This window comes from Bos taurus, chromosome 18 (assembly GCF_002263795.3).
Source record: "Bos taurus isolate L1 Dominette 01449 registration number 42190680 breed Hereford chromosome 18, ARS-UCD2.0, whole genome shotgun sequence".
NCBI lineage: Eukaryota > Metazoa > Chordata > Mammalia > Artiodactyla > Bovidae > Bos > Bos taurus.
Genome location: NC_037345.1, coordinates 587437 through 595556, shown reverse-complemented (window position 1 = coordinate 595556; position 8120 = coordinate 587437). Strand labels below are relative to the sequence as shown.

The window sequence follows — 8120 nt, the reverse complement described above, 5'->3', positions numbered from 1 at the left end:
GTCATATATTTAGAATAATGTAACATGTAGCCTTTTCAGATTGGCATCTTTCACTAGAGAAATTTAAATTTTCTCTATCTTTTCATGACTTGATAACTCATTTCTTTTTACTGCTTCATTATATTCCATATTCTGGGTGCACTGCTATATATTTATCCATTCACCTACTGAAGGAAATCTTGATTACATCCACTTTGGGGCAATTATGAGTAAAACTGCAATAAATATCTGTGAGCAGACTTTTGTGCAGACACAAGTATCCAATTTCTTTGAAGTAAGTACCAGGGAGTGCCATTGCTATCATATGTTAAAAGTATGTTTAGTTTTATAAGAAATTACCAAATCATCTTCCAAAGTGAAAGTGAAAGTTGTTCAGTCATGTCCGACTCTTTGCAACCCTGTGGGCTATACAGTCCATGGAATTCTCCAGGCCAGAATAGTGGAGTCGGTAGCCTTTCCCTTCTCCAGGGGATCTTCCAGACCCAGAAATTGAACCCGGGTCTCCTGCATTGCAGGAAGATTCTTTACCAACTGAGCTATCAGGGAAGCCCAAGTTTTATATGAAATTACCAAATCATCCTCCAAAGTGTCTGCTATATTTTGTACATATATCAGCAATGATTGAGTTCTGCAGTTCCACATACTTTCCAGTATTTGATGTTATTAATGTTCTAGATTTTGGCCAACTAATAGGTGTGTATATGTGTTAGTCGCTCAGTCATGTCCAATCTTTACCATCCGATGGACTATATAGCCTGCCAAGTTCCTCAGTCCATGAGATTTCCCAGGCAAGAATACTGAAGTGGGTTACCATTCCCTTCTTCAGGAGATCTTCCCAATCCAGGGATCAAACCCAGGTAACCTGCATTGTAGGCAGACTCTATCAACTGAGTCACCAGGGAAGCCCCTAATAAATGTGTAGTAGTGGTATAATCTTGGTGAGTTTTGATATATGCTTACATTCATAATACAATCACCACAATCAAGATACTAAACTTATCTATTCACTCCAAAACTTTCCTTGGGTTCTCCTGTAGTTTTCTTGGTGTGATAAGTACACTTAAAATGAGATTTCTCCTATTAACATATTTTTAATTTATCTATTTTTAATTCAAGGATAATTGTTTTACAATATTTTGTTGGTGTCAGCCATACACCAACATGAATCAGCAATAGGTATACATATGTCCCCTCCCTCTTGAACATCCCTCACACCTCCTACTCCATCCCTTTAGGTAGTCACAGAGCCCCAGTATGGTTTCCCTGAGTCACACAGGAAATTCTCTGTTTTACATATGGTAAAGGACTGTAGAAGATTGTGAAAGTCAGTCAGTCAAGTCCGACTCTTTTTGACTCCATGAACTATACAGTCCAGGGAATTCTCCAGGCCAGAGTACTGGAGTGGGTAGCCTTTCCCTTCTCCAAGGGATCTTCCCAAACCAGGGATCAAACCCAGGTCTCCTGCATTGCAGGCGGATTTTTTACCAGCTGAGCCATTAGGGAAGCCCTAGGATACTGGAGTGGGTAGTCTACCCCTTCTCCAGTAGATCTTCCCGACCCAGGAATCAAACCAGGGTCTGCTGCAATGCATGAGGATTCTTCACCAACTGAGCTATCAGAGAAGCCTCTTACATGTGCTAGAATATATGTTTCCTTGCTACTTTCTCCATTCATCCTACCCTCACCTTCCTCTGCCCTTCCATGTCCATAAGTCTGTTCTCTACATCTGTGTCTCCATTGCTGCCTTCCAAATACGTTCATCAGTACCATCTTTCTAGATTCCATATATATATGTGTTAACGTATGATACTTGTTTTTCTCTTTCTGACTTACTCTCTCTGCTTAACAGGCTCTAGGTTCCATCTCATTAATACTGATTCAAATGCTGAGTATTTTATGGCTGAGTACAATTCCACTGTGTATATGTAATACAACTTCTTTATCCATTCATCTATCAATGGACATCTAAGATGCTTCCATGTCCTAACTATTATAAACAGGTATGCAGTGAACATTGGGGTACATGTGTCTTTTTAAATTATGGTTTTCTCAGGCTATATGCCTAATAGTGGGATTGTTGGGTCATATGTTGGATAGCTTTATTCTTAGTTTTTAAGGAATCTCCATACAGTCTTCCATAGTGGCTTCATCAATTTACATTCCCACCAACAGTGCAAGAGGGTTCATTTTTCTCCACATCCTCTCTGGCATATTTATTCTTTGTAGATTTTTTGATGATGGCCATTCTGACCAGTGTGAGGTGATATCTGATTATAGTTTTTATTCACATTTCTCTAATAGTGAGTGATGTTGATCATCTTTTCATGTGTTTGTTAGCCATCTGTATGTCTTCTTTGGAGAAATGTCTGCTTAGGTCTTTTGCTCATTTTTTGATTGAGTTGTTTGCTTTTCTGGTATTGAGTTGCATGAGCTGCTTGTATATTTTGAAAATTAATCCTTTGTCAGTTGTTTCATTTGCTATTATTTTCTCCCATTCTGAGGGTTTGTTTTTTCACCTTGTTTATAGATTCCTTTGCTGTCCAAAAGTCTTTAAATTAAATTAGGTCCCAATTGTTTATTTTTGTTTTTATTTCCATTACTCTAAGAGGTGGGTCTTGCTGTGATTTATGTCATACAGTGTTCTGCATATGCTTTCCTTTAAGAGTTTTATAATTTCTTGTCTTACATTTAGGTATTTAATCCAGTTGGAATATATCTTTGGGTATGGAGTTAGGAAATGTTCTAATTTCATTCTTGTGCATGTAACTGTCCAGTCCTCCCAGCACCATTTATTGAAGAGATTATCTTTGCTCCATTGTATATTCTTGCCTCCTTTGTTGACGATAAGGTGCCCATAGGTGCTTGGGTTTATCTTTGAGCTTTTCATCTTGTTCCATTGGTCTACATTTCTATTTTTGTGACAGTACCATACTGTCTTGATGATTGTAGCTTTGTAGTTAGTCTGAAGTCAGGCAGTTTGATTCCTTCATCTCCATTCTTTCTATTTGGGGTCTTTTGCGTTTCCATACAAATTGTGATTTTTTTTTTTTTTTTTTTGTTCTAGTTCTGTGAAAAATTCCATTGGTCATTTGATAGGGATCACTTTAAATCTTTTGACTGCATTTGGTGGAATAGTCATTTTCACAATATTGATTCTTCCAACCCAGGTACATGGAATATCTCTTCATCTGTTTATGTCATCTTTGATTTCTTTCATCAGTGTCTCATAGTTTTGTGTATACAGCTCGTTTGTCTCCTTAAGATGTTTATTCCTAGGCAGTTTATTCATTCTGTTTTAATGGTAAATGGGACTGATTCCTTACTTTTTGTTTCTGATTTTTATTGTTATTGTATAGGGCTGCAAGTGATTTCTGTGTATTGATTTCGCATCTTGAAACTTTATTAAATTCACTGATTGGCTCTATTAATTTTCTGGTAGTATCTTTAGGAGTTTTTTAAGGTACAGTATCATGTCATCTGAAAACAGTGAGAGTTTTACTTCTTCTTTTCTAATCTGAATTCCTTTTATTTCTTTTACTTCTCTGATTGCTGTGGCTATGACTTCCAAAATTATATTGAATAATAGTGATGAGAGTGGCCCATTTATCTTATTTATGATCTTAGAGGGAATGGCTTCAGTTTTTCAAGATTAATAATGATGTTTGCTTTGGGTTTATCATGGCTTTTATTATGTTGAAGTAGGCTCCTTCTATGCCCTTTTTTGAAAGAATTTTTATTATAAACTGGTGCTCAATTTTGTTGAAAGTTTTTTCTGGATCTATTGAGATTATCATATGGTTTTATCTTTCAGTTTGTTGATATGGTGTAGCACATTGATTAATTTGTGTAGACTGAAGAATCCTTGCATCCTTGGGTAAACTCAATTTGATTATGGTGTATCATCTTTTTAATGTGTTATTGAATTCTGTTTGCTAGAATTTTGTTGAGGATTTTTGCATCTATGTTCATCAGTGATATTTGCCTATAAGTTTCTTTTTTGTGATGTCTTTATCTGGTTTTGGTATCAGGGTGATGGTTGCCTCATACATTAAGTTTGGAAGTATTCCTTCCTCTGCAATTTTTCAAAAGCGTTTCAGAAAGATAGGCATTAGTTCTCTTTAAATGTTTGATAGAATTCCCCTGTGATACTATATGGCCCTGGGCTTTTGTGTTTTGGGAGATTTTTGATCACATTTTCTATTTCAGTGCTTATAATTGACTTATTCATAGTTTCTATTTCTTCCTGGTTCAGTCTTGGTACCTTAAACTTTTCTAAGAATCTGTCCACTTCTTCCATGTTGTTCATTTTATCAGCATACAGTTGCCCATAATAGTCTCTTTTCATCCTTTGTATTTCTGCATTGTCTGTTGTAACCTCTTCTTTTTCATTTCTCATTTTGTTGATTTGACTCTTCTCCCTTTTTGTCTTAATGAGTTTGGCTAATGGCTTGTCAGTTTTGTTTATCTTCTCAAACAAAAACAAAAACAAAAACAAAAAACCCAACAACAGTTTTTAGTTGTATTAATCTTTAATATTGTTTCCTTCACTTCTTTCTCATTTATTTATGCTCTAATCTTTTTGATTTCTTTCCTTCTGCTAACTTTGGGGTTTTTTTTGTTCTTCTTTTTCCAATTGCTTTATGTAAAGTTAGGTTGTCTATTCAATGTTTTTCTTGTTTCTTGAGGCAGGATTGTATTGCTATAAATTTCCTTCTGAGAACTGCTTTTGCTGCATCCCATAGGTTTTGGGTCATAGTGTTTTCATTGTCTCTAGGAATTTTTTATTTCCTTTTTTATTTTTTCAGTGACCTGTTTGTTATTTAGAAATGTATTGTTTAATCGCCATAATCACCATGTACTTTTGTTTCTTACAGTTTTTCTTTCTGTCACTGATATCAAGTCTCATAGCATTTTGGTCAGAAACACGCTTGATATGATTTCAATTTTCGTAATTCTACTAAGGCTTTATTTATGACCCAAGATGTGGTCTATCCTGAAGAATGTTCCATGTGCACTTAAGAAGAAAGTGTATTCTGCATTTGGATGGAATGTCCTGAATATATCAATTAGGTCCATCTGGTCTAATGTGTCATTTAAGGCTTGTGTTTTGTTATTAATTTTCTGTTTTGATGATCTGTCCTTTGGTGTAAGTGGGGTGTTAAAATCCCCTACTATTATAGTGTTATTGTCAGTTTCTTCTTTTATGTCTGTTAGTGTTTGTCTTATGCACCTATGTTGGATGCACAAATATTTACGATTGTTACATCTACTTCTTGGATTGGTCCATTGATTGTTATGTAGTGTCCTTCTTTATTTCTGCAATATTCCTTATTTGATGGTCTACTTTGTCTGATATAAGAATTGCTACTCCAGCTTTCCTTTGATTTCCACTTGCATGTAATATATTTTTCCATCCTCTCACTTTCACTCTGTATATGTCTCTAGGTCTGAAGTAGACCTCTTGTAGACACATATATACATGTCTTGTTTATATATCAATTTGATCAGTTTGTGTCTTTTGGTTGGGCAATTTAATCTGTTTGCATTTAAAGTAATTATTGATATGTATGTTTATGGTCGATGTGAAGCATGGTCGATGTGAAGCATGGCAGGGTTGTATTTTTCAGGGTTATTGTGGAAACTGACCATCCTATCCTTCTGATTAATACTTGTGAAAATCTCATCACCTTCTGTCATGTACAGGACATAGTTTTCTGCCTCCTGAAGCTTAGATAACTGCAAACAAATTGTAATATCTTGTAATGACAGTGTTAAAAAGGTCTTGGTGTGCCTCTGGAACAGGCATTGCTCCACCAGCCTCTGTTGTGGTTTCATGTAAAGGTCTTGCTGTGCTTGGTCACCAGGCTGTGGAGCTCAGAGGGGTTGTTGATGGAGTACACTTTTGCTAACTTGTGGTATGTATTAAGCGAAGAGGCTTAATGAATCTATCCATGATTTGAGACATTTATTTCAGCAGCTGCTGTAAGTATTTTCCCCAGAAGGATCAAAGAAATCAGAATATATTTTTTATAAGACTCCAGCATGATGTGACTGACAGCCATAGTGGGCGTGGTGATGGCCTGCCCATAGAAGTAAAGCACCCGCTTGACGTTCTTCAGCCTGGTGTAAACCATCCTGCTGTAGTAATAGCAGCCCAGGAAGTGCTTCACAACATAGGGCCTATTCTCTTTGCAGATGTCCACCATGTCCATGTCCAGGTACAGTAGGGCTGGCTTAGACCATTTTGCCAGCAAACTGCTGGCAGAGGTAGGTGTGCACAGAGGTCACCTGGTTTGTGTTCATTTATATCTTGTTGATGGCCTGCCTAAGGATGCCAATTCTATGCAGGGGCTGTTTTCTTTCCACAATTGCATCTGTTAGCTGATGGCAAAGTCTAGTAACTAGACACAACAATAGCAAAATATTGGAGAAATAAATGACTACAGGGTGGAACACATGCCCTGGAGAAGATGAAAACCAAATTGCCCTAACAGGTGTCTATTTCATAGCAGATGTGCTCCCTGTTATAAGTGCTGATAAAGAACTGAACATGGGAGAAGAACCTCTTGAAGTTGGGAATGCTGGGCATAGAAAACTTCACAAACCTTGGGTTGAGAGTTGGTTGACACTGTTAACAAACTGCTCCAGGGCTGATGCCATGTTCCTAGCTGTCAAGTGGTGGAGACAGCACATGCCTCCTAACACATTTTAAAGTTCACAATACTATATTGTTAGCTGTAGGTGCTATGTTGTGCAGCAGATATCTAGAATTCATTCATGTTGAAAAACTGAAAATTTAAGCCTATCAAATGATAACTTCCCTTTTCCCTCACCCTCCATCCCTTGGCAGCCACCATTCTATTCTTTGTTTCTCTGAGTTTGACTACTTTAGATGCCTTATGTAGGTAGAATCAGGCAGTATTTGCTTGTCTGTGACTGGTTTATTTCACTTAGCATAATATTCTTTAGGTTCAACTATGTTGTCATAAATGGCTGGATTTCACTTTTTAAGCCTAAATAATATTCCATTGAGTGTCTGTACCACATATTCTTTATCCATGTATCTGTTGATGGGCATTTGAGTTGTTCCAGTACCTTGCCTATTATGAACAATGTTATAATACACATGTGCTGATATAAGATCCTGACTTCATTTCTTTTGACTGTTTACCCAAAAGTAGGAATGCTCGATCATATAGTAGTTTTATTTTTAGTTCTTTGAGGAACCTCCATACTGTTTCCAACCTTTCTATATTACAACCAACAATGTATAAGCATTCTATTTCCTCCAAATTCTTGCCAACACATATTTACATTTTGTTTTGTAAAATTATAATTTTACAAAATTATAATTAGTGTGGTAATTATAGCCACACTAACAGTTGTGAGATGATAGATCATTGTAGATTTGACTTGCATTTCCCTGTTGATTGGAGATGTTGAACACCTTTTTGTATACTTGGTGGTCATTTGTATGTCTTCTTTGGGCCTGATAATTCTTTATTGTGGGGACTGTCCTGTGCATTATAGTGTATTTAACAGTATGCCCAGAGCCCGCCCCCTAGATGCAATAGCACTCATACCCCCTTAACAGTTACGACAACCAAAAATGCCTCTAGATATTGCCAAGTATCTCCTAGGAAAATATGTCTCCTGATAAGGAACCACTGACATTGATGGCCACCTCCTGATCTGTCTGGACAATATTCTTTTGCTTAATCACTATTATTACAACAGCAGCAGCAACAATGCCCCCACGGCTTTTATCATTAGCATCACCATTATTACCATCAGCAATAGCATTTTCATTAGTCATCATCATTAACTACTAACATTTATTCATGATGATTTAGGATCTCATTAATGGACTTTACTGACCCCCAAGTGCCTGGCTTTTTCCAGGAAATGTTTATGGAATAACCTATATCTCAAAACTCTGAGGTAAATATTAATAACTATTTTATTCCAATTTTGAAGATGAAAAAACTTATGGTCAAGGATTTTAATTTTTCTCAGTGAGGCAGAACACAACCGTGCATCTGTCTGATGTAAGCTTTTATTATATCAGAGCTTTTATTCATTACCTTAGTCTGCCATGTAATTCTTTTTTGTCTCATTAT

At 36.5% G+C, this 8120-nt stretch overlaps 1 pseudogene; it reads right to left on the bottom strand.

Annotated features, from left to right (window-relative positions):
• Window positions 1–5571: 5571 nt before the first annotated feature.
• On the bottom strand, window positions 5572–6598 carry LOC781906 (COP9 signalosome complex subunit 3-like; annotated as a pseudogene).
• Window positions 6599–8120: the final 1522 nt, after the last annotated feature.